Source organism: Dioscorea cayenensis, chromosome 7 (assembly GCF_009730915.1).
Source record: "Dioscorea cayenensis subsp. rotundata cultivar TDr96_F1 chromosome 7, TDr96_F1_v2_PseudoChromosome.rev07_lg8_w22 25.fasta, whole genome shotgun sequence".
Lineage (NCBI taxonomy): Eukaryota > Viridiplantae > Streptophyta > Magnoliopsida > Dioscoreales > Dioscoreaceae > Dioscorea > Dioscorea cayenensis.
This window is the reverse complement of record NC_052477.1, coordinates 7,269,071-7,294,520: the sequence shown is the minus strand read 5'-3', so window position 1 is coordinate 7,294,520 and position 25,450 is coordinate 7,269,071. Positions and strand designations below refer to the sequence as shown.

General features: G+C 36.1%; 1 non-coding gene across 1 annotated transcript; it reads left to right on the top strand.

The window, feature by feature from the left end:
- Nucleotides 1-10,895: 10,895 nt before the first annotated feature.
- On the top strand, nt 10,896-10,998 carry LOC120266242. Its single transcript, XR_005538083.1, has one exon. It is a non-coding gene; the product is annotated as a small nucleolar RNA R71 (small nucleolar RNA).
- Nucleotides 10,999-25,450: the final 14,452 nt, after the last annotated feature.

Genomic DNA, 25,450 nt, shown 5'->3' with positions numbered 1-25,450 from the left:
TAGTATATCAAACTCAATTATGAAAATGTTCCGATTCAATAGCATGTTAAATATACCACATGAATGGCCACATTAATCATAAAAGCTTGAATATCTTACCAAATGTTATTACCATTGAATGTTGTTGTAATATATTATAATTGTTGTTATTTGTGTTAATATGAAAATCTAGTTGTTGTTATGGTTGTAAAACATTAATGATTTTGTGGCATTTGGTAGTTGTAAAATAAAGTCAATGCTGCCATTGTTATTAATTGCTGTTGTTGTCAAATAAAATTGTTGTTTTTCAGTGCCAATGTGGAGGTATCATCACTGTATGTGCAATATGGAGGTATTGACATTGTTATTAATTAGCAATGCGATTTGAAACAAAGATCTAAAGCTAATTATAGGCGGAGCTATTTGACGACACAAACTATTCAAAGACACAAGCTTTTCAAGGGCACAAGCTATCTTTGGCAAGTGCATGGATTTGGAAGAAGGTTATTGACCCAAGCTTGGATGAATGAAGATCATTCTTAGAAGATCTATTTTGTTCTGTCAAGGAGTCGGTATCAAGCATTAAGTCTTTACTAGGAACTCTAGCGATATAACTATCTCTGAAAAAATAGGCTTTAGCACATGAGTTGATCTTTTTCATGTGAAGGGTAGTAGGTGCCATGTGTTAGGATCTTATCAACAAACAAGGAAATCATCATGCAAAATATACATGCCGATACGCAGCGGATAGAAAAATTTAATGGCAAGTAAACATAATAAAACCCTATTGCATGCTAGAACTAGAATTAAAAGTTTTTTTTACCTTTCTTTCGATGATGATTCTGAACGTACCCTTATTTCTCAGAAATCGAAAAAGGGACTGCGAATCGTGACTCCCCTCTACAATTATGTATACACGAACGCCTCTGGGAATCAAGCAGGTATGCTAGTACCTTAAGGAACAACACTTGTTTCTTGGTTCGAATAGCAAGCACCCAAGATCAATCAATGAGACTCAAGAGAAAAATAATTTCCACTTTGCCTCGAGATCCGATCTGTAAAGAAGATAAAGGGGATGCAAGCTTCGACGGCAGGCACCGGTGGCGGCGGCCAAGGAGAAGAGGCATGGGTGATGGCTAGGGTTTCTTAATAGACTATCTCTCAATGACTCTATATTTTTCTATCTCATATTAGGGTTAGACCATCTATTTATATTGGAAACCCAAAAACCCTAATTTATGATAAAACTCTTCACTCCTAATTAAATTAGGAATCTCTCCTTTACTTGATTAATTAAACTATTTTAATTAACCAAATCAATTAGATTGGATCAACACTTAACAAGACCCAACTCGAATAAGCTATTCGGTCTACCTAATTAGGTTTTTAACCAAAACTCGAATCAGGTAGTCCAATAAGTAACAAATACTGAACCTTGATCCCGGAATTCTTATTGTACGATCCTGTAGGTCCATTTAACATTGTCAATGAGCTTAAAAACTTTAATGCTCATAAATCATAATTATTTTCTAGCAAGATAATACGATTACCCAATATTAAATAAAAGTCAATTTCGAGAATTAACATAATCTATAGCAACCTTATACAATCCTTTGCCACTGAATATCTTAATTAGCATAAGGCATGGAGCGAGTCACCCTTATTTTAATGCTAATTAATTTCTTAATCTCTTAGTGAATTGACTAGGTCAAGTAAATGATAATTCTTATCATTTTCATTGGGTGTGGCCACGCACTACTCAGTCTTACTAATCAAGTGGGCGGTGATATTCACTCTCTCTACAGAGAAGGCAATCCCTTCACTTTACTCATGTCTCTTAGCATGAACTGTGACATACCCAAACATGCCTGTACTTGCCACTCAATTACGAATGACGTTAGGTGTAAGTGAAAGCATGTAAAGATTCATTTGAGATCAATAGTGATTTAAGGTTGAAGGATTTGAGTACAAGAATTATTTGAGAAAAACTCTTATGACTTTACAACCATGTAGTGTTCTCAAGAGCGGATCAATCCAGGTACACTATTTTCTAACATGTATCTGTGTCCTTTGATTGATATCCCATATCCTATGACCCGTAAAACAAGGCCATATCACAAAAGCCATACTAGTCTTAATTTATTTTCATTCCCATGAAAATAATCGACTAGGGATATTTAGAATATTGTTCTAGAGTTTATGCTCCAAGGTTTTACCATCCAAGTCATGCATTTGATAACTTGAGCAGAACCAATATTCTAGAATGTTTTATCTTATTAACTATGCATAGAAATAATAGATAAAATGATGCCTCATAATAATTATCAAAATAATAAGAGTTCATACAATGTATTGGGGCTAGGGCTTACACTAACACCATGGTCATGTGTAGATTAGGAAATGATGAGTAAACAAGAAAAAGAAGGTCGAGAGCAGTATAGACCTTCATAATAGGTGTGTTAAGGATAAGATGGCAATGTAGGTACAGATGCGTACACTTCCAGTTAGTGGCAACCATATGTGCTCTCCATAAATGGATCTGCTGTTGAAGTTCACCAGGAGTTAGGACGGTAGTAATATCATCATATGGCATAGGAAGTTGATAGGGCTCGTGTCGGCAAAATAAAGTGAGCTTGATGTATTGGCGTGCATTAAATAATCTAATTGTTTCAGCTAACATCAATATTATAACATTATTTTGTCTAATAATTATTATTTTTACCTATTACTTGGGGTTCATTATATAAATTATTTCTTTTGTCTAATATTGCTATAGGATTATCTAAAAATACTTTAGTTTTTTCAAAAATTTATTCTACAATATCCATTACTGAAAGTTAACTACTGTAAATGAATATGTAGTTTCATTATTATTTCTCATTCTTTCTACTGCTCTTAAGTATTCTAATCTATAATTTAATTTACTAATTTTAATTTCTAATTCCTTTAATACGCGATCATTTCTCATCATCTTTTGTAAATGTAATTTTTCAAAATGATCATTTAGGGCTATGTTTAAGCTATTTTCTATATACTATATTTTTGTCTTTAAAGTATATCTTGACATATTAAATTTATGAAGAGACATCTGGTATTATCTCATATGCTTCTATATTGTTTATATGATTATTGTGTTCAATTTCCTTTTTTATTCCTTCTAATTTTTCCAAGTGATTTCTAAGTTTATGAGCTAAGCCTCTTAATCTTCTTACTTTTATAGATTTTCTAGGCATATGTTTTAAATATCTTTTTTCGCAATGTTCATTTTCTACTTTGATAAGTTGTGTATTTAACATTTTTATTTTTTTTCTAAGGTTAAGCCTGGCATGTTTACTCTCCTATTATCTTCTTTATATGTTTTGTTAATTCTACTTGTATCTTATTGATTTATTCTACCATATTTTTTAGGTTACTTAGTTCTCTATTAATAACTTCTAATGTTTTAAAGTCACTTGCCTTGCAATCTGATTTTCTAATCCAGTTTTGATATAATCTAATTTAGTTGATATTGCTAAGATATTTTGATGGTTTTGCTTCAATATACTAGTTGCTAATGCATTTTTTTCCTAATAAATGTACTCTAATTTCTTCTAAGATTTTAAATTGTTGTTCTATTTTATTATTAATTGTTTCTATGGAATCTACTAGTTTTAAAATACTTAATTCTTTTGTGTTCATAGTTATATTTTATTTTGATAGATTATTTTATTAAGTATTAGTATGATTGTGGGCATTTTTGCTACAATTATTCTAATAGTTATTGCTAAAAGATTTAAGCATTATTATTAAGATTAATAAACATTGATTAGTGTTGCTAAACATCATGCTAATAATTTTTTTGGTAAAAGTAAAAAGTATTTCTAAAGTATTTGATAATAATTATTACTAAATTTAATAGTAATTCTTGCTAAATAAAAGTACTACATAGTAATAATTATTGCTACTTTAAAAGAAATACTACTTGATAAGAAATATTACTAGTTAAAATTAATTATTGCTACTAAACTTGTAAATAGTTATTGCTATAAAAACGAGATAATAATTATTACTTCTTACTACTATTAACAACTTTAATTTTTTTTCTTTTTTTTTCTATCAAACTTAAAGAACTCTTACAGGTTGAAGTCTTTCAAATTTTTATGATAAAGACCTCTCTTTCTTCTCCAACACAGTTTTGATATCAAGTTTGAAGATTATTTCCAATTACAAAAGAAAAGAACACACACTTAGTTTTCTCTTTAGCCTTTACTTCAATAAATCTTAATTCTCATTATCTTGATATAAGATAGCAGTATTTCAGTGTCTTAGGGGCCAAGAATCACAGAGATTTACTCTAAAGAAAACAAGACTAATAAATGATTATTCTCTCTTACTTTCAGTCACCGGGCCTTAACATGGGTCCCTGCCCTTAAAGCGGCCACTCACTGCCTATCCTCAGAGAGAAATAATCAACACTTCATCTTGTCTTAAAAAGCGCCATGTTACTTGATAAAGCACAAGATTTATGAAGCTCTTGCTAAGTGAAAATAAAAGCATATATTCTTAAAAAATGTAAAGAGAAATATAAACTTCATACTTTAACTCCATGGTTTCAGAGAAGAAAAGCCTTAGAGGGCTTTTACCCCTTCAAATCCTTATCCGGATGAAGATGATTCTTTACTAGAGTAGTTATATGATCGATATGGGAAACCATATGTGAGTAAAAAGCAGAGAAAGAAACAAGCTTTTCAAGAAAAGGTTCGAATGGTAAATGAGAGGTTGCAGGAAGGTTCAACACAATCTTATCAAGCAATCCAACACTATCCAAAGGAGAAACCAAGAAGAGCACCTAAATATAAAATAATTAGAAAGGTGATGCCATATGAAGAGATTCCATCCTTTATCCAAAAGGTGACATATGATGTCACTCATCGAAAACCACATGTTCTAGATAGTGATGCTCCTTGGAACGAGTTTGGAATCATAGAACCTGTGAGTGCTTCTTTCCACTAAGAGGAAACACATCCTCAACATAGTGAAGATCAAAGAGCTGAGATGGAAGAAGGAAGAGCATCTCAATTTCTAAGCAATGTAAGAGATGGGAGCTTTTCCATAAGAAGAGACAAAATTCAAGAGTTGTTTCAGAAGTTGATGGAGGATGGTGTGTTGCTTCTAAAGAGGAGAGAGGATGCCACAATAAACATGAATAATAATCCTAAATACTGTCTTTTTCATCATTTAATAGGCATGCACTGGAAGATTGTCGTGGTTTCAAAAGCTGGTTACATAAAGTGCTCAAGTAGAGTGCCATAAACCTACCAGAGCAGTATATTGAGACGTTAGGTATATGCTATACCTTGACAATCAAAGAAAGACATGATAATGGGTGCATCCACCAAGATGTGGAAGAGGAGCCTCGGATAATCAATAACGCTGGAAGGCTTCTCGAGCAAGCACATGGCACTAAAGATAAAGGGAAGGAGAAGGCAATTGACATAAATGAAGACATCATGCAGCCACAGAAGATCTCTACTTCGAAGACACAAGACTACAATATTACTGCCCATTTGAAGAAAATTCCAACTCAACTAAGTGTCTTTGATGCACTAATAATGTCGCAAGAGCTCAAAGACACATTGATCCATGTCTTGCAAAACCCAAAAGAATACCAAGCTTATTTTACTGAAGCTCATATGACGAAAGCTCTCTATACCTTTAGTTCTCTAGTGATTAAGTTCTAGGAGAAAGACTTGTTGTTAGGGACAAGGGAGCATAATAGACCCTTATATGTTACTGGGTCCTGTAACGGAACAAGAGCCAACTGAATCCTCACTGATCCGGGCTCATTCGTAAATCTAATGACACTAAAGACTATGCATGCCTTTCCTTTGGAGACATATCATCTATCAGTTGAAAAGATCATTATCCACGGCTTAAACCAGTACAGTCAAAAGGCCCTTGGGTCAATTACTCTCCCTTTCAAGATTTGGAAGCTGACATCAGAAGTGAAGTTTCATGTCATCAACACTAATGCTTCCTATAGAGCATTGTTGGGGAGACCATGATTACATGAAAATTATGTGGTACCTTCCACTATACATCAATGTTTGAAGTATATGAAGGATAATGATGTATACCGCTGACATATCTCTTGCGTGCATGTACCTCAAGTCCACGGGTGTCGAAGTAATAAAGTACCCAACAGGTTAGGTAGTTGAATCCACATGGAATGGAAGTAATAGTAATAACTACTTCTAAGTTATCTAGTTAGAATTAAGAATATGATGAAAATGAACTTAATCAAGAGAAATATGAATGTCACAAGCAAACAAAGAAGAGTAGAAATGAAGGAAGTCTCAATCAATGAAAATGAGGTACCCGGGCAATGTTCCCCCTAGGATTTGACATTAGCACAAGATTTACCAAGTCTTTCTAAAATGAGCTAATAAGGTTGAGGAAATCCAAGAATAATCAGTCTCTGCCTCCAAATCACCAATACTAGTCCCCTAAGAGGTCCCTGTGGAGAAATTGCTCAATCTCAACACCTCATACCACATATGACCACAATAGACTCTAGGGATTCTTAATAATACATCTGATTTCTAAAAATAAACCTAACCCTACTTCTAGGTGAAAGATCCCTAACCCCCTAGAAGGTCCAGGTGGAGAAATCTCTCAATCTCACACCTCACACCAAATATGGTTGCCTAGAAAATAGGGAGATAGAATGTACTGATCCGAAGAGAAAGGTGACACTCCACTATCTCATGACTCACCCTCTCAACCCTCTTCAATCTTGAGGTTCTAGCCCTAATGGAGACCTCTCTCTCACCAAGGCAAATAAATCATGTAAACCAATCAACCATAAGATCAATATGACAAGCAAGTAATAAGAAAGCAAGATTGAAACTCAATTAAACTCGGATGTAATAGAAAACACAAAGTAAATCAATACAAGAATAAAATCCTAGGATTCACATGCCCAAATACCTACTAGGGTTTAGCCCTCCATTGGGAAAGTTACCAAAAAAATAATGCAATTTAAATCAATAAAAACCATTGAATAAAACCCCCTTAAATTCGTGATGATGGCCTTGATGGGTCGATCAAAGTCTTGAAGGATTCCTCTCCAAAGCTAGGTCACCGTTGGCTTCCTTTATGCTATGACAAAGAAAGAATCTATCAAAGTTGGTGATGAACAACCCCAAATTTGCCAAAGAGCTTCTTTCCAAACCCTAGCCGCTTTGTCTCTTAAAAGATGTGAAAAGTCCCTAAAGAATATGGTAAAAGGGCTATTTATAATAAAAAACCAGTGTCTGTCATGTGCCTCCAAGCGACCGTGTAAGCCTTCACGCACCCATGTGAGCTGTAGAACTACCCATACTATTGGGTGGAATTTTCATCCGGTCGTGTGAACAATGTTTTGCTATAGTGCTCATCATAAACAAGGCTCCAACACTCTTCTCTTGAGGCCACATGGATGGGCACGCGCCCGCGTGGTAGGTTATGAGGCTTCTCATCATCTAATCATCATTGGGAAGGCTCTTGAATTCTTCACACAAGTTGGGACATGGGAGTGTGACTACCTTTGCACCCTTTCAACTCATAATCTAGCTTGAATTCTCTTGGAAGTTGGCACACACCCCCATGTGTGTGAGCTCCTCTTGTGTCTTTATTCTTATGTTATACAAAAACTCCCAAAAGGTACATTCATAACCTATCTTTGCTTTCTTTTCTTCTCTCAAGACCTTCACAACCTATTTGCACAAAAGAACACCAAATACAATTTATGAGACATAAAACATGATAAAAATGATGCTCAATGCATGTAAAACATATAAAGAAATATGTTTTCTCAAGCACTTATCATTTAGTAACATAACAAATCAATTGCATTTGCCTCCAAAGAAGTTTATTTTTGTTTGTCGCACTCAAGGGAATACAACATATGATATGTTGACTATTGCTTTTGAGTTCAAGGATGTTTTTCATTGATATCAATAAAGAGATGAAGCTACAAATATTTCCCTAATGTTGAGGAGTGGGCCAAAGTAGAAAAAGTTTGTGCTTTTCTCAGAGTTTTCAAGGTGACTATGATATTGTTTCAGAATCTCAATGTCCAACTTCAAATTTATTGTTAGTGATGGTGGTGATTCGACTAGTGGAAGTGGTAAAGGCAAAAAGTATTGTTAGGGGTAGTGAAGCTTTTGAACATCATTCAACATGTTAAGTGTGAATTAGATGTGTACTTTGAAGAGAGATTATATATATGCTATCCAAAAGAGGCATCACAATTTAATGCAATAGAATGCTAGAATTCAAATACTTTGAATTTTCAAACCTTGTTGAAGTTGGCATGTGTGTGTGTCTATTCCTATCTCCAAGGTGGTTCAAAAATATTCTTTTAGTGCTGGTGGTAGAGTAATTGAGCCGCAAAGCTCATCAAGCACTATTGTGTGGGAAGGATTGGCTTAAATGCTATTTTGTATTAAAAGAAAAGCAGGGATAAATTTTGTCTATATTTATCCACTTTGTATATAAAAGTGAGTTGGTTAGCATGACTACTAATATGAACATCATGATCAAACAACCAAAGATGTCCCAATAGCAATTGGCATGCTTGTATTGGGACAACATCACACTCCACCTGATCATGATACTTCCCAATGGAGAGCTGAACTGTTACAATGTTGCTAATGCATAATGATCCACAATCATTGACCCACTACATCTTATGGAGATGGACACAATCAGCTTGGTTGTGTCCACCTCCATAACCATCATAACTTATCAAAGGCATATTTCTTGATGTAGTCACCACATCAAGTTCCTTGCTAAGGGCCTTAACTTGTGCCACTAAGGATGTCACCGCATCCACTTCATGAATTCCGGCCACTTTCTTTCCCTCTCGACTGCTCCACTAACAACTATTCATAGCTATTGATAAGTGCTTGTGTGATAGGAATGCGAAGTATTCTTTTCTTATGATGAGCATTACTTTTATCAGGTTTTAGCGCTAATATGTGTGCATTTATGTTACTTTCATGCATATAGGGTTGTGAAGCCGAATGTTAAAGAAAGAAGCCAATGTAGGTCGTGAACGCACTATTTGGATGAAATCTTAAGAAGGTTCAAACGAGAAGTCATAAGTCGAGTTCAAGATGCAAGAATGTGTGCCAACCTCCTTGTATTAAAGTTAGCACAATGATTTGGAGGGGCACAAAGGCAGTCACATTCGAGTATCCCAGCTTGTGCATTGATAGCAAGATCTTCACCAATGAAGCCGTTTATTAAAAAAGCAAGGCCAATGTAAACGTGTGCCCATTTATGTTACCTCAATGAAAACATGGATTCGGGAGTGTTTCGGGATGTTACTGTAGCAGGTTCTGTTCACAGCCGGTCGAAAAAATGAAGTTCAGAGAATCCACACAGGCGTGTGGACATTATCCACGCCCATATGGAATTTCCACAGGCCCGTGTGGAGAATCCACTTGTGGAGAATCCATAGGGGCATGTGGATACCCGATTCCAGCCCTATTTAAGGCCAATTTCAACCCCGATTTTAGAATTTTTTTCTCCATCTTTTCCTCAACTTGAGAGAGGGCGGCGGCTAGGGTTTTGAGAGGTATTGGGAAGGGATTTGGAGAGGTTCTACGGCTTTGACGTCACGTTCTATTTGGAATAAGGTTAGTGGGAGAGCTTTCGTCGGCATCGATCCGTTGAGGTGTATCCTAGGCCAGACAAAGGGACCTTTGGAAGAGTTGAGGCTTCTCCATAAGACCATCATCACAACTATCGAGGGGGTTTTCTATGGATTACTTTCTTTTACATTAGATTTCATTGTTGATTGTAACTAGCTCCATGGAGAGCTAAACCCCCTAGTGGGTACTTGGATTTGTGAACCCTATGATGTATTTGTTTCATTAAACCTTTTATTATGCTTTCATTAATTGATGCTTTAATTGAGTTCCAATATTGAATGATTGATTGAATGAATACTCCCTTAGAGTGACACTAGGGTTGAGAGTTCTTATTTGTAACCCTTGTGAGTGAGTGATACACCACGAGAGTTAGACAAAGCTAGATTGGAGAGGGTTGAGAGGGTGAGTTGAGAGGTAGCGGAGCGTCCCCTTTCCACTCCAGTGTGATTTATCCTACCTCTATTTTCTTGAGTTCTTGGCAGTCATAGTATAGTGAATGTGCTAAGGGTTGACCTTCCGCTGGGGCTTAGTTGTAGAGGTAACAGAGTGAAGCATTGAAGTGATTTTAGCACCTAGGGCTTAATTGTGACTAGGGAACTTCCACCTAGACCAAAGGGTTAGGTCTACATCTAGGAAGAGGAATTATCACTTGGAATCCCTAGAACTCATTGTGATTCTGTACGAGTGCGAGGTGTTGAGATTGTTCGATTTCTCCTCCGGGACATGTATAGAGTCAGGCATGGTTCACCTTAGGTTTGGGACCATGTATTGAAAGATCTCCACGACTCATTAATGCATTAGTTAGATAGCATAATAGAGGATTTTGCACATGAACCGAACGTTCTAGGTGGAACAATATATGAGTACCCCATTTATATCGATTGCCTTACCTCCCATTTACTTGTGCTTCTCTTTCTTATCTCTTTTATTCTTGTTTACATTACATCTTGTTAACAAAACCATTATTCATCTTTCACTTGGTTAAGAAACAATTTAAGTATTTTTATTCCCTACTCTCTGTGGATACGATACCCACTCACCTGGGATTTTATTACTCGACAAACCCGTACACTTGTGGGACATACGCAAGGGGCGTTGTCAGCTATGTCATCAATAAGTTGACGGAATGCTTTTGGAGTTTTATTCCCTAAAGTTTCCCCTGTGGCAGCATCGATGAGTTATCTTGCGCTTGACTTTATCTGGTTATAAAAGGCATAAAATATCATCCATTCTGGGAAGCATGTTGTGGACATCTTCTCACCAAGTCTTTGAATCTTTCCCAAGTCTCAAACAATGATTCTGAATCAGCTTGTGCAAATGATATCTCATTTCAGAGTTTGGTAGATTTTTCAGGAGAAAAGTATCTTGTGAGAAATGCTTTAACTATTTCATCCCAAGTAGTGATGGAACCCCGGAGTAGTTCTTGGAGCCACTATTTGGCTTGGCCTTTGAGTGAGAAAGGGAATGTTCTAAGCCAGATCGCATCATCAGAAACCCCATTAATGTTCAATAGATTGTACACTTCTAGAAAATTCTCGATGTAGCCATTGGGATCTTCGTTAGCTAACACACTGAACTATTCGGTCTGTTGGAGCATTTGGATGAATGGGGGCTCGAGTTCAAAATTCACAGCTATCACCCTCGTCCTAACAATGCTGGATTGGGTTCCTCTGTTGAGTGTCTTAGCAAGATCTGATAGTGTTTGTTGCTCTTCATTTTGTTCGACCATTTCTACGAAATCCTAAACCTCAATCTCAGTGGATCCTGCTCTAACTCAGGTTCTTGAACTTGATCCCTAACCGATCTAAACAATCTTCGCTTAATATCAAGGTCTCCTTCAACCAATGTTGATGGATTCCCATGAGTCATATTCTAAACCTAAACCAACACAAAAGAAGAAAGTAAGAACAGATATATAGACAAAAAGAAAACTATATAAGAAAATTAAAATTGCAAGAATATGGTTAGATTAACAAAGTCTAAGCTTTCCTATATCTCAATTTCCCCAACAACAGCACCAAAAACTTGAAATACCCCTTTGCGTTGTGTACCATAATTGCATAAGGTGTCGAAGTAATATATACCCAAAGATGGGTAGTTGAATCCACAGGGAAATGAAAGTACTAGTAGTCAATGTTTCTCTATTATCTAGCCTTAAACAAGTTTTTGGATTCAAATATAATTAAACTAAAGATGAGGAAAAACAAGAGGTGAAAAAGTAATATTAAATGAGAAAACAATCAAGAATGGAGTGGATGCTCGGGTAATGATCCCTTAGGGTTACAAAAATGAAGTATGAGATTTAATACATGCTTTTGTACTCAAGTTGAGATAAGTCACGGCAATTCTAAAATATACTAATCTCATTCTCATGGCAACTAGTGACTATTCCCCGAAGAGGCTCTAGCGGTGATCTCTCTCTTTGCCTAAGCTACCTATGAATACAATGCATTCTAGGGATTCAAAATGATCAACCAGACTCCCAAAATTAGATTAAAAGCTCTCTTGAGACAATTAATCCCTAATCCTATACAAACCCCCGCGGTGATCTCTCTCTTTACTAGGGTTTATATGATTGCCTAATTCTTATAGGAGTGCCAAGGTAGGTGTGATCAACTCGAAGGGGAAAGAGGCTCTTCTCTACCTAAAGTTCTACCCTCTCAACCCTCTCCAGCCTTGGTAGGTCTAGCCTTAGTGGGTTTCTCCACTCAACACTAGGTCAACCCTAATACACAATCCGAGCTCTCTCTACAAATGGTAGTATGGCATTAACACAAGAGGTTGAAACTCAAATCAAAAAGTAGAAAAGCATGAATGAAATCAACCAAAATGCAACCCTAGGGTTCATACACCCAAGCTCCAATAAGAGTTTAGCTCCTCACGGAGTAATATAATCTACAAACAAGAATGATCATCAAATACGTCAAAGAAAGCAAGCAAACTCCCTCTAAGTCCTTGGTGAAAGCTCCCCCGACTAGCCCTTCGACGACTGAATGACGCTTCACCAATGAAGTCTTGAAAATGCCGAATAAAGCTTCTTAAAGGCCTTTCAGTGGTATGGATGATGGTGTAGATGATGAAGAACGATGCTGGAGCCTCCCTTTAGCCGGATCTTTCCTCCCTTGAAGCTTTAGTCCAAGCCCCTTTCCAAAAGTTCACCAAACTGACTTAAAAAGAGCAAAATCGAGCAACTCTATGGCTATGGTGCTCTCTGTCATTTTTGACTAGATCAGCTACAGTACTATGGTACATTAATTCCACTATAGTAACTCTGATAAACTAAACCTGCTACAGTACTATATGCAAATACGGCTGTGAATCGTGCCCATATGAACTCCAATGAATGTCTGGTTGGTGATGTGATCATTTGTTGTACGCAATGGTCTATTTCTTGCTCAAGCGCCTCAAATTTGCTTCACATCACCAACTCTGCTCTTATGGGGCGCACATCCTAGTTGCACGAATGAAAGTAAAAACACAAAATGAGCACATACAACTGATATAAAAAAATGCTAAATCTATGTGCAATATTAACTTACAATATGTACAAACAACACTTATCAAGGACCTTGCTCATTTTTTTCCCGCCGTGTGCTTAGCATCAATGTTGTTGAAGAGGAGAAGAAACAATGGCATAACATCTTCCACACTGGCAATGTAGGATTATTATTGATAATGGCAACTGTATTAATATTTGTAGTTCAGACTTGGCAGAGAGATTGGGGTTGAAGCATAGATGTCACCCTAGTCCATAGAAGATGCAGTGGCTCAATGATTGTGTATCATTGTGCGTTAGCAACATTGTAACAATTTAGTTTTCCATTCGAAAGTATCATAATCAGGTAAAGTGTGATGTTGTCCCAATGCAAGCATGCCAATTATTGTTGGAATGTCCTTGGTTGTTTGATCACTATGTTTATATTAGTAGTCGTGCTAACTGACTCACTTTTATGTACAAAGGGGAGCACATTTCTTTGCTTCCCATAACTCTAGAGGAAATATTGATGGATGATCTAAAAGAGAGAGAGAGAATGTGAAACACTTGAGTGAGAGCCGCTATCATAGTGAGCGAGTGAATCCAAAGACAAATAAAACCCCATAGCTTAAATTAACCAAGCCCGGGGAGAAAAAGGGTTTAGTGATGATGGCTAGGAAAGCTGACATGAAGGATATGAGAGAACCCAGTTCTATGTTCTTTGTTCTCCTATATAAAGAAAGTTTGCTAACTACTAATGATTTATCATCTACTTTGCCTAGTTCTGTTTTAGATCTTTTGCAGCATATAAGGACGTGTTCCCTAATGAGGTACCACCCAGGCTGCCACCATAGTGAGGAATTGAGCATCAAGTTGATTTGATACTAGGAGCTCCATTGCCTAACCGGCCACCTTACTGAACAAATCAAGAGGAGATAGAAGAAATCCAGTGTTAAATTCAAGAACTTCTCAACAAGGGTTATATAAGGGAAAGTCTCTCTCCTTGTGTAGTACCAGTTATTTTAGTTCCTAAGAAAGGTCGTTTTTGGAGAATGTGTGTAGATTGTAGAGCCATTAACAACATAACTGTGAGGTATAGACATCCCATACCTAGACTTGATGATATGCTTGATGAATTTAGTGGATACGTTATCTTGATCAAGTTAGACTTGCGTAGTGGCTATCACCACATTAGAATGAAAGAGGGTGATGAGTGGAAAGCATCATTTAAAACAAAATTCGGATTGTATGAATGGTTAGTTATGCCTTTTGGTTTAATAAATGCACCTAATACTTTCATAAGATTGATGAACCATGTGCTTAGAGCTTTTATTGGAAATTTTGTGGTAGTCTACTTTGATAATATCTTAATTTTTAGCTAGTCTTTAGATGACCATATTGAACATTTGCGTGTTACAGTTGTCGTTTTGAAAAAGAACAATTATATGCTAACCTTACAAAGTACACTTTTTACACCGACAAAGCAGTATTTCTTGGCTTTATGTTTTCATCTCGGGGTGTTGAGGTAGATGAAGACACCTACCATTCCCTTGCATGTGTGTACCATAAGTGCACGAGTCGATGAAGTAATAAAATACCCAGTGAGTGGGTAGTCGAATCCACAGGGAATAGTTATTTAGAAACACAAATATTGCTATTTAGCTAGAATGAAAACCAATTTGTGATGTTGAATTAAAGAAATCAATGCAAAGAAGAGTAAAAGATCAGAGAAAGCAAGAGGAGTAAAAAGAGGTAATCGATGGTAAAATGGGGTACTCGGACAATGCTCATCCTAGGACTATTGTTTCAAGTGCAAGACTAATGTTATGTCTCTTAATTAAGTTTAAATGAGTTATGAAAATCCAAAGAAACACAATCCCAAATCTAAGGTCAACCGTGACTAGCCCTTTACACTATGCCCAGGCGGAAAATGATACACTCGACGCCTCACAGTATGTAGGACTGCTTGCAGATCTAGGAATTCTAAGTGATAAACCTTATTCCCTAATATAGATTTAACCCTTTGGTCCAAGCGAAAGACCCCTAGTCACGATTAAACCCCAACACTAAGGATTACTTCAACACTTCACTCTGTTGCTCGTGCAACTAAGCCCCAATGGAATTTGTCTCTTAGCACTTCAATCTATCATGACCGCAAAGAACTCTTGGAATGTATAGGTAGAATAAATCACATTGGAAGGGAAAGGGGACGTTCCGTTACCTCTCGACTCACCCTCTTAACTCTCTTCAATCTCGCGAAGTCTAACCCTAATGAAGTTGTCACCCCTTCAAAGGATTATCTAGATAGATTCTCAACCCTATTGTCACTCTAAGGGAAAATCAAATTAACAAGCTTACGAGATTGAAACTCAATTAAAACATTAATTAAAGGAAACAAAATAAGAGTCAATGAAACAAAATCATCCTAAAGTTTATAAGTTCAAGCACCCACTAGGGGTTTAGCTCTCCATGGAGCAATACAAAATCAATAATGAAATCGAAATAAATACAAGCAATCCATAGATAAAACCCCATTGTACTCGTCTTCTCCAAAAGTTCCCTTGTCAAACCTAGGACACACCTCACCGAATTGATGCCGACAAAAGCTCCCCCAATAGTTCTCCTCCAAAGGAACTTGATGTCGAATGCCGTAGAACCGCTCCAAAAACCTAGCAAAAGGCTCTCCAAACCCTAGCTGCTTCTCCCCAAAAGATGGGTAAAAGATAGGAAGAAGATCCCCAAATAAAACTCTCAAAGTGGTATTTATAGGGCTGGAATCGGGCATCCACACGGTCGTATGGATTTCCAGATTTTCTTTTCCTGCGCGCTGTGAACAGTAACTGCTATAGTGGTTTTACTACATTGTTTTTTACTACATTAAACTGTTGCAGTACTTTGTCGGAATGTTTCCGAATTCACTCTTTTCATCGAGGTCGCTTGAATGGGCATACATCCACGTGGTAGATCACATCACGTCTTTAATGAAACTATATTGACGAAGCTCTTGACAATGTTGCACAAGTCAGAACATGTGAATGTGACTGTCTTTGTGCCCCTCCACTTTGTGTATTCACTTGAGCACAATGGAGGTTGTCACACACCCACATATTTTTGACTACAACTTACGTCTTCACCTTTGTTCGATCCAAGAACTCCATCAACAATCATGTCCGAGATCTACTTTTGCTTCTTTTCTTCAAAACTTTTCTCCACAACCCTAAATTCACAAAAGGATACAAATACATATGAATGAGCTATAAAATCTTATAAAAGTAATGCTCAATGTAAGAAAAATATAATTTGTATTACTTATACACAAGCACTTTTCATGGTACTTTATAGGTTTAGCAAGATGGATCATTCCAATTGTGGTTCCATAATTATTTGGACAGAGGGTTAGAATACTTGAAGCTTCGAACCTTCTCTCCCCAATGCACGGGTCACATCCACACTTGGTATAGCTAGTTATCCTTCTACCTCGATCCTACGTTGTGAAGATCGGGCCAACATATAGATGTCTTTCTTCTTCACCAAGTTAGAGCCTATCAGAACCATGAAAAATCAACTGGAATTCACTCACATCAAACCATATATATATATATACATTTCAACACTTTGAAAAATCTTTTCAAACACCTACCCATAGCTTGAAAAAGTCTTTAAATCTTGAAACACGTTGAACATACATTTTTGAAATATATTGATATCAAAACAAGATAGTTTTACCAACATAGAATAACACAGTACAATTAAGAAACAATGCATCAAATATAAAATCATATATATACAAAGTAATTATAAATCGTACAATAAGGAATTGGTGTGTCAAGTATGAAATCATATATATATATATATATATATATATATATATGAAAGACATTTATAGGTTAACTAATCCACGTTAGGCTATGCACAATTAAGACTAAATTCCACTCGCAAAACTACAAACTCTCAATCTTGGGTTCTCACTAGTCCTCTGCTACAATCCTTTACCCTTAGATGAGGTCACTACCTAAGAACATCAAGCTAAATAAACTATGAGTAACAACATTTGGCCTATAAACGATGCAGGATGATTTTAAACTTAATTTAACCCAACCAATTTATCAAAGGAGCATGTAAAACATTAAAACACATGAATCGAAGAAAATTGAAATACCTTCTTGGGTGATACAGTAACACCGCCTTTACTACAGTAGCCGAGCATAAAGCATCAAGGTTTAGCATGCAAATATATTCATTTCTCTACAATTTCTAAGAGGAGAACAAAAAGGATAAGCTTGAAGGTGATTTGGGTCATTAAAACACCTAAATTCCACATTCAAACATGACAAATGAAACACTAGGAGATAGGTTTCATCTATGTACAAAAAACATAAAAAGTCGATTACAATCAATAGATAAAACACTTAAGAATAGCAAACCATATTTAAACTCATTCAAAGAGCTTCCAAAAGGCTAAAACAATTTCATGTAGATCAAAGGAAGTTCAAGAGAAAAGAGAAAGTTTCTTGCCCTATAAGTTTGCCGAAGAGTCTTCAATTCCTAGCCCTCTACTTGATGAAGAAAAAGAAAAAATTAATTAAGAAAAGGGAAAAGCATTAAGAGGATGAAGGAGAGAGTGGAGAACAAAAAGACCAGAGATTGAAGGAGAACAACGAATTGATATGGATCGAACAAACTTAAGCATTAAGGTAGGAAAATATCAATTTACCATTTCATCCCATCCTTTAATAAACCTTAAGAAAATGTATTTCGATGAAATGGGCTATTTTCATGCTCATAAAACCTCAAGTAAAAAACATAGGAAGGGACATTCTATAGGGGTTATCAATGAGCCAATCCAAACATGGCTGAAAAAAAAAAATCAGTTTTTAAGGTAAAATTGAAATATCAAAATTGTTATGCATAGACCTATACAAAACTTTATACACATTACAAACCATAGATCCTAACTCGAAGTCTCTCTTATTTCGTTATTAGGAACCAGACATCACATCCTACTCTCCTTACAAAAATTTTGTCCTCAAAATTTCAACTCGTGTAACTCTCCAAAAAGATGAGGATACTACTTCCTTTCACTGACTTCACTCTAGCATAGTAGCTTTCAGCATATTCGCATATATAGTGTTTCATTCGGAACCATACCAATGCTAGCTTGAAAATGGTTGTTGTAGGCAAACTCCACAAGTGACAAATTTCTATTCCAACTGCCTTTAAACTCAATAATATAAGCTCGTAGGAAAACTTCAAGAGTTTGGATCATCTGCTTGGATTGACCATCTGTCTGTGGGTAATAGATGTTACTGAACTTCAAAAACATTCAATGATAAGTACTCAATCATGGATATTTTTAGATAATATTTTGTAGCACTTACTTTGCTTCTCAATTCTTTATTTTGTTGTTGTAGTTCTTAGTTTGTTTCATTTTGTGTTTAGGCTAATTTAAGATTATCATGGATGAAAAGAACAAGTTTAATGCAATTTGAAGGCTAAATTCAAGGTGAAAATGATGTTCTTTGGAAAGCAACAAGACTCCAAATTAATGGCATCAAAGATATAGCTATATGGGGAGTAAAAAGAAAGAGAAGTTGTCCAACTCTAAGCTAGGCACCCCCCATTTAGAGCTAGGCACCGCCATGCTAAAACCCAAGCATGACCATTGCTGAGACAGGTATGGCCCGTGCCTAGCATTTTATTCCTGATTTTATTAGCTTTCTCTAAAAGAAGCACGACCTATGCACCCCATGTTTGACCTTTTGGAGGGTTTTAGCTACCACCAACAGAATTAAAGCTTGGATAGGAGATTTCCTCAAGGTTTTGGTAGATTTTGGGTATAAAAATCTTAGAGACATTAGAGGAGTTATCGGAGAAGAAATTCAAGGTGATAACTCCTTTGGTTCGACATCAAGCTTGGAGGGTTTTTCTTAAGCTTTCATTATTGAGATTGAATGAGTGTTTATGATGTTTTCTTCCAATTTTTTAGCACTCTTTATTTGTGTTTTGAACTTCTACTTCATGAGTAGCTAAGGGTCTCCAGATTGAGAAACCCTAAGATGGATCTTGTACCTTGAATCTTAATCTTTCCGGAGCCAATAAAGGTTTTCAAATTTGTATTATGTCTATGTGTTGTGCATTGAATATATGGATTTGTAATAGCAAGAAATGGGATATATAATTGATTTTCAGTTTGTAATTGAGAAAGCTTTGTGAATAGATATTCATAGACAAAAGAGAATTGAAGGTGTACCTATAGATATGACATCTTCCTCCTCTCATCATAGGGTTAATTCTTTGGTTAGAAGCCGAGTGCTCATCTTTGGTAAGAAGTCTTGTGCTCATCCTTAGCAAGAAGTTCATTGAGTGTCTTGTTCTCATGTTTGATTAGGGCTAGGGAGAGAGATCTCACCCAATCTTGTATTGATTTAGATGCTAGTAGCTTCAAGAGAAGTATTGTCATGCTTGTAGAATCTCCACACCTCAATTCAACCTTGATTTATGTATGGAGTAAAGTTTATGTGCTTGAGAAATCCCACATCTTGAATATCATAATAACTCTTACCCTATATAAATTTCTTATTTGTTTTCATTTAGATTTTGGATCAAAACCAAATTGACTTTTAGACTAGATAGTAAGAATTAGCTAGTACTAGTATGTATACTCCTCGTGGGATTGACATCTTGCGTTTACGCACACATTTATTACTTGAATCACTTGTGCATTATAGTAGATCGAACATTTTCTTATCTTGAGAATTTGCACACACCACGAGTACCGATCATTCTTGTGGCTGCTACACTCTAGAAATTCTGAAAACTTCATCAATGTAAAACTATGCTAACTTCTCCAATGAATCCTTGGTATGAGAACCAGAAAATGAGTTGACTTTATCAACCAATCAACAATCACTTAAATAGAGTCATGACAATGTGATGTGCAAGGTAGGTTAACTACGAAGTCCATGGTGAAATAAATACTTGCACTACCACCTAGGAATCAGTAGACTACAACAATCTTGTTGGTCGTTGATGCTCTATCTTCACTTGCTGACAATCTAAGCATCTAGCCACATCATCAACTATATGAGGCTTCATTATTGGCCATTGGAAATATTCCCAAGTTGATTGATACATCTTCATACTCTCATAGAGAGTCACATATGCTGAAAATAAGCCTCTTCCAGAATCAATCTTCGAAGTTTAGGGTCCCTAGGGACACAAACTTGACCTAAACTTAAAGTTTGTGCACCTCTTCCACTAGTTCCTCGTCATAATGTTGCGCATCATGGATTTGCTCCAACAATGTAGGTTTTAATTTAAGGGTTTCCAACAATTCTCTATTAGCCTCTGCCTTGTATCTGCACTCAATTCTTAAAGTTCTACCAACTGAGGCCTTAGTGGGAAATATCACTGAATACCACAGAGTCATTTCCATTAGAAGGTAAAGCAGGGATTGGTACTAAAGTTAACTAATTCTTCAACTCTTGGAAATTCTATTCACCTTTCTCATCCCAGTTAAACTTCACTCCCTCATATATTATGATAAGTGCTTGTGTATGCATATTATTGAGCATGTTTTATTTATAATGAGCATTGTTTTTATCAGGTTTTATGGCTCATTCATGTGTTTTTGTGTTCTTTTGTGCATTCAGGGTTGTAAAGGCAGTATAAGAAGAAAGAAAGTAAAAATAGGTCATGAACACAGGTTTCGAGGATTTTCTTGTGTGGAACAAGTGTTAAGACATGAGCCGTGATCAAACACATGAGGGTGTGTGCCAACTTCCAAGAGTGCTCAAATCTATCTACAAATTGGAAGGTCACAAAGGCAGTCACAAACTCATGTTCCAACTTATGCAGAGTTTTCAAGAGCATCATTAACACATTTGAGATTGAAGAAGTGACATGACCTACCACACGTGTGTGTGCCCAACCTTGTGGCCTCAATGGAAGAAGAGGAATTCAGATCACTGTAGCAATCAATGTAGTAAAGTACTGTTCATAGTATTATAGTTGTTACTGTTCACGCAGTGTGAAATTAAGAGAAACAAAGAATCCACACATCCGTGTGAAAAATCCACGTCGGCGTGTGAAATCCTGATTTCTATTTTTTTAAAAAGCCGCTTTGAAGAGTTATGAAGGGGCATTTTCCTATCTTTTGGAGAGAGGACGGCTAGGCTTCGGAGGAGTTTTTTGTTAGGTTGTGGGAGCATTTCTTGTTGTTCGACATCTACCTCCTTCAAAGGAGAGTTATTGGGGGAGCTTTCGACCGCATTGTTTCGGCGAGGTGTGCCATAGGCTCAACGGAGGAGTCCTTGGAGAAGGAGAAGCGGCTCTTGGAGATCGTCATCACAGATAACAAGGAGGGTTATTCTTATGGAAAGTTTACATTTATCTTTGATTTATTCTTTGATTTTGTATTGCTCCATGGAGAGCTAAACCCGTAGTGGGTGCTTGGACTTATGAACCCCAGAATGATTTTGTTTCATTGACTCTTATTATGTTTCTTTTAATTGAGTTTTTAATTGAATTTCAATCTTGTAGGCTTATGGTTTGATTTTCCCTTAGAGTGACACTAGGGTTGATAATCCATCTAGTCACTCTTTTGATGAGTGACCATCACCATTAGGGTTAGACTTAGTAAGGTTGAAGAGGGTTGAGAGGGTGAGTCGAGAGGTAGTGGAGCGTTCCCTTTTCCTTCCAATGTGATTTATCTTACCTCCACATTCCAAGAGTTTTTTGCAATCAAAATAGAGTGAAGTATTGATAGATGTCCTCCACTGGGGCTTAATTGTGTAGGCAAAATAGAGTAAAGTGTTGAGAGATCCCTTACACTAGGGCTTAGTTGTGATCAAGGATCTTTCGCTTAGACCAAAGGGTTTGGTCTAGATTCGGAAATAGGATTTCTCACTTGGAGTCCCTAAAACCCTATGCAGTCCGACACAGTGTGAGGTGTTCAGAGTTTTTCCTTCTGCCGAGGCATACGTAGAGGGCTAGTCACAGTTAAGCTTCAATTTGGGACTGTGTGCTTTTGGATTTCCACGACTCTTTAAATCTCAATTAGGGAAGCATAATATTAGTTTTACACTTGAAACAATAGTCTTAGGTGGAGCATTGCCCAAGTACCCCGCTTTATCATTGATTGTCTCTTCCTTTTTACCCTTTGCTTATTTTTTTATCAGTTTATTTTATTAACATCTTGAACACAATCACCAATCGATTATCACTTTAGCTAATTAGCAATAATGCTTGTTTCTAGAGTCCCTGTGGATTCGACTACACACCCCTTGGGTACTTTATTAGTTTGACACCGTGCACTTGCGGTACACACACGCAAGGGTGTGCCACATTACTATGACAACAAAAATGCATTTAAGGGTGTTAAAAGAAGCCCATGTGGGTACCCACATCCCCATGGGTGAGTCGCTGGTAACTCAAGAAAAACTCATTAATGCATTCATTCAGGCACATTGCAGATGCATCCATGCCTGCACTAGCGGGACATGGGCTAGGAGCATTGGAGGATCTGGAGAAGCCCTATTTTGAAGTAGGATCACTCCTATTTGCCTTGGATTCGAACAAACAATTAAACCTTAAAATAGACTAGAACCAAAATAGAATACATGGTTAGTGCTATAAATATGATATATAATTTATGCATAAATTCACACCCATCAAAACTACCCACATTTAAACCTTTTGCTTGTCCTCAAACACATAACAATTGAGCACACAATGGTGTTTTTTTTGTATTCTCACTCATGTTCATGTACTCGTATGTTTTTTTATAAATTAATAAAAATTAATTTTGTATAATCATTTCTCATTCACACATGTATCTTAATCGGAGGTTCTCGTGATAGAGTCTGGGATAATTAACATTAGAGGCTTGCCTCTAATGGACCCAAAATCATTTAAAATATTGAAATAATTAAAATTTAATTTATGATCCAACATTTTTTAACCGATCGATCCTAATTGAAGGCCAGAATAAAAGACCCCACATCCTCTGACCTCTAAAACATGCATTCCTAACATGAAATAAAGTAAGATACTCATATCCCAACTAGTATGTATCATCATCATCATCATTATTCAGCCTAACTAACTAGAAAACTAGAATGCTAACTAAAATATGAAATTTTCAAACTAAAGTGATTGGGTCCCAAGAAGTACTTGTATGATATCTTAAGCTAGACTTTCTTACCTCTCATGGCAATTTTGCAAAGAGTAGCATTCCTTACCAATTCTAGCCCCAAATTCTATGATTCCACCATTCTACTTCCAAGTAATTCTATCTTTCTCACTGACAATTTCTTTTGGGCAAAAATCTTTCAAATTTTAAAGTATAAAGTTATCTCCATAAAAATCTAACCTTGCTCCACTATCTTTGCTTAGCTCTTCTAAAGTCTTCAAGTGATTTGGAGATTTTACCTCTTCCAAACAAATTCTTTGATTGACATGAATTGGTGGCTTCTCTAACTTTCAAGAATCATGATCAACATGTTCTTTCACCATCTTTCTCTCCTAGATTCCTGTACAAATTCATAAATAATCCTATTTGTATCATTTAGAGAAAATAGAACATCATCAAATTCTTGAGAATTTTTTATTACTTATGGCAACCTAAATACTACTTCCTCAAACTCTTCATCACTTCTGATAATCTCATCAAACTCTTGCTTTCGATTCTCAGTTCTTTCCTTGCTCCACTATTTGGAAATTGACAATACTTGTTGATTTTCAAACACTCTTTTTCGAGTTTTGAACAAAGTTTGCATTAATATCTTCCAAATCTAGATCATTTCTATAAAAATCAACTTCAGAATTCCATTTAAATCTTTCCACCTACTCTTTCATGCTCAATTCCTTTTTCCACAACAAAGATTTTCTTGACATACCACCAGTTATAAACTCACATAACGGTTACATACTTTCACGTGTAAATTTTGGAAAACTCTCTGCACATGGATAACAGACATTACTCCTTAAAGTTCCAATCATTGAATACTCCAAAGAAAATCCATCATTCCACTTTCTAAAAAGTTCAACTTGGGATATCAAAGCTGAAATTTTGTTAGTCATTTTCAATTTTTTTTTTCCCTAAATAGAACAATAGAAATCAAGTCAAAATAAAAACAAAATAAAAAAAAATCAAAATCAAAGAAATTTAAACAAATATAACAAAAGAAAACAAACATACAGAAAAATAAATGGTTAAAGTAACAAGAATTGAGTGTTCCAAATATCAATTTCCCTAGCAATGGCACCCAAAACTTGAAGGGGCACCCAAGTGAACCAAAATAGATGCAAATGCATGTGTCATCTCAAGTAGTAAAAATGTGCATTAAGCAAGATTAAACCCAAAAGAAAATTGAGTACTAGATACTAGCTCTCATTCTATTATCACATGTCGTCTCAAGTAGTAAAAATGTGCATTAAGCAAGGTTATCCCCAAAAGAAAATTGAGTACTAGATACTAGCTCTCATTCTATTATCACCTGTCATCTCAAGTAGTTAAAATGTGCATTAAGCAAGGTTAAACCCAAAAGAAAAATGAGTACTAGATACTAGCTCTCAATTATCTAGCCAATAAAAAAAGTAGTTGAAACTAACTAAGCCTAAGAATATGCTTCCAAAAAACGCAAATGTAATCAAGTAAAGACTAAGATGACAAGAGTGTTGTTTGAACATGACTTCCCTTCGCTATTAAGAATTATAGTTATATCTTTGTGAATTGCTGTACCAACTCATCAAGATTATTGGACTGTGGAGGTTCCTTGAATAAGCTAGCCCTTATCTCTAAGTGACTAACTCATTAACATGTGGTAGATTGGTATTTCATACAATCCCTAGATGACTGCATTTTGATTTCGTGATCCACGCCATAAGGTCAACCTAGTCCAAAAAATTCTTGGCATCCTAATTATGAGAGATGAATTCAAACTCTTTCAATTGTCGAAAATTATTCACACACTTGACTCTAGCTAACTGAGTATGTTATCACTCATAGCTCAAGTTCTCACTAACTAAATTTGAGGACATAGCATTGCTACAATTAAATTTCAATATTAAAACGAATTAGATCAATAGAAAAGAAGTCAAGAAAACATATTACAACCAAGTTTCATCAAATCCAAGCACGAAGAATATGTTTAGCTACTCATTGATGAGGACATGACAAGCAAAACACCTATTTAAGTTCCAATTGGTCCGGTCACTCGTTCATGAAATAAGCAAGTCAAGGAGGCTTTAAATAGGCTTATTAAAGAAGTTTGAACCCAAGCTAATCTGTAGAGGCCTATTGAAGGTGAAGAAG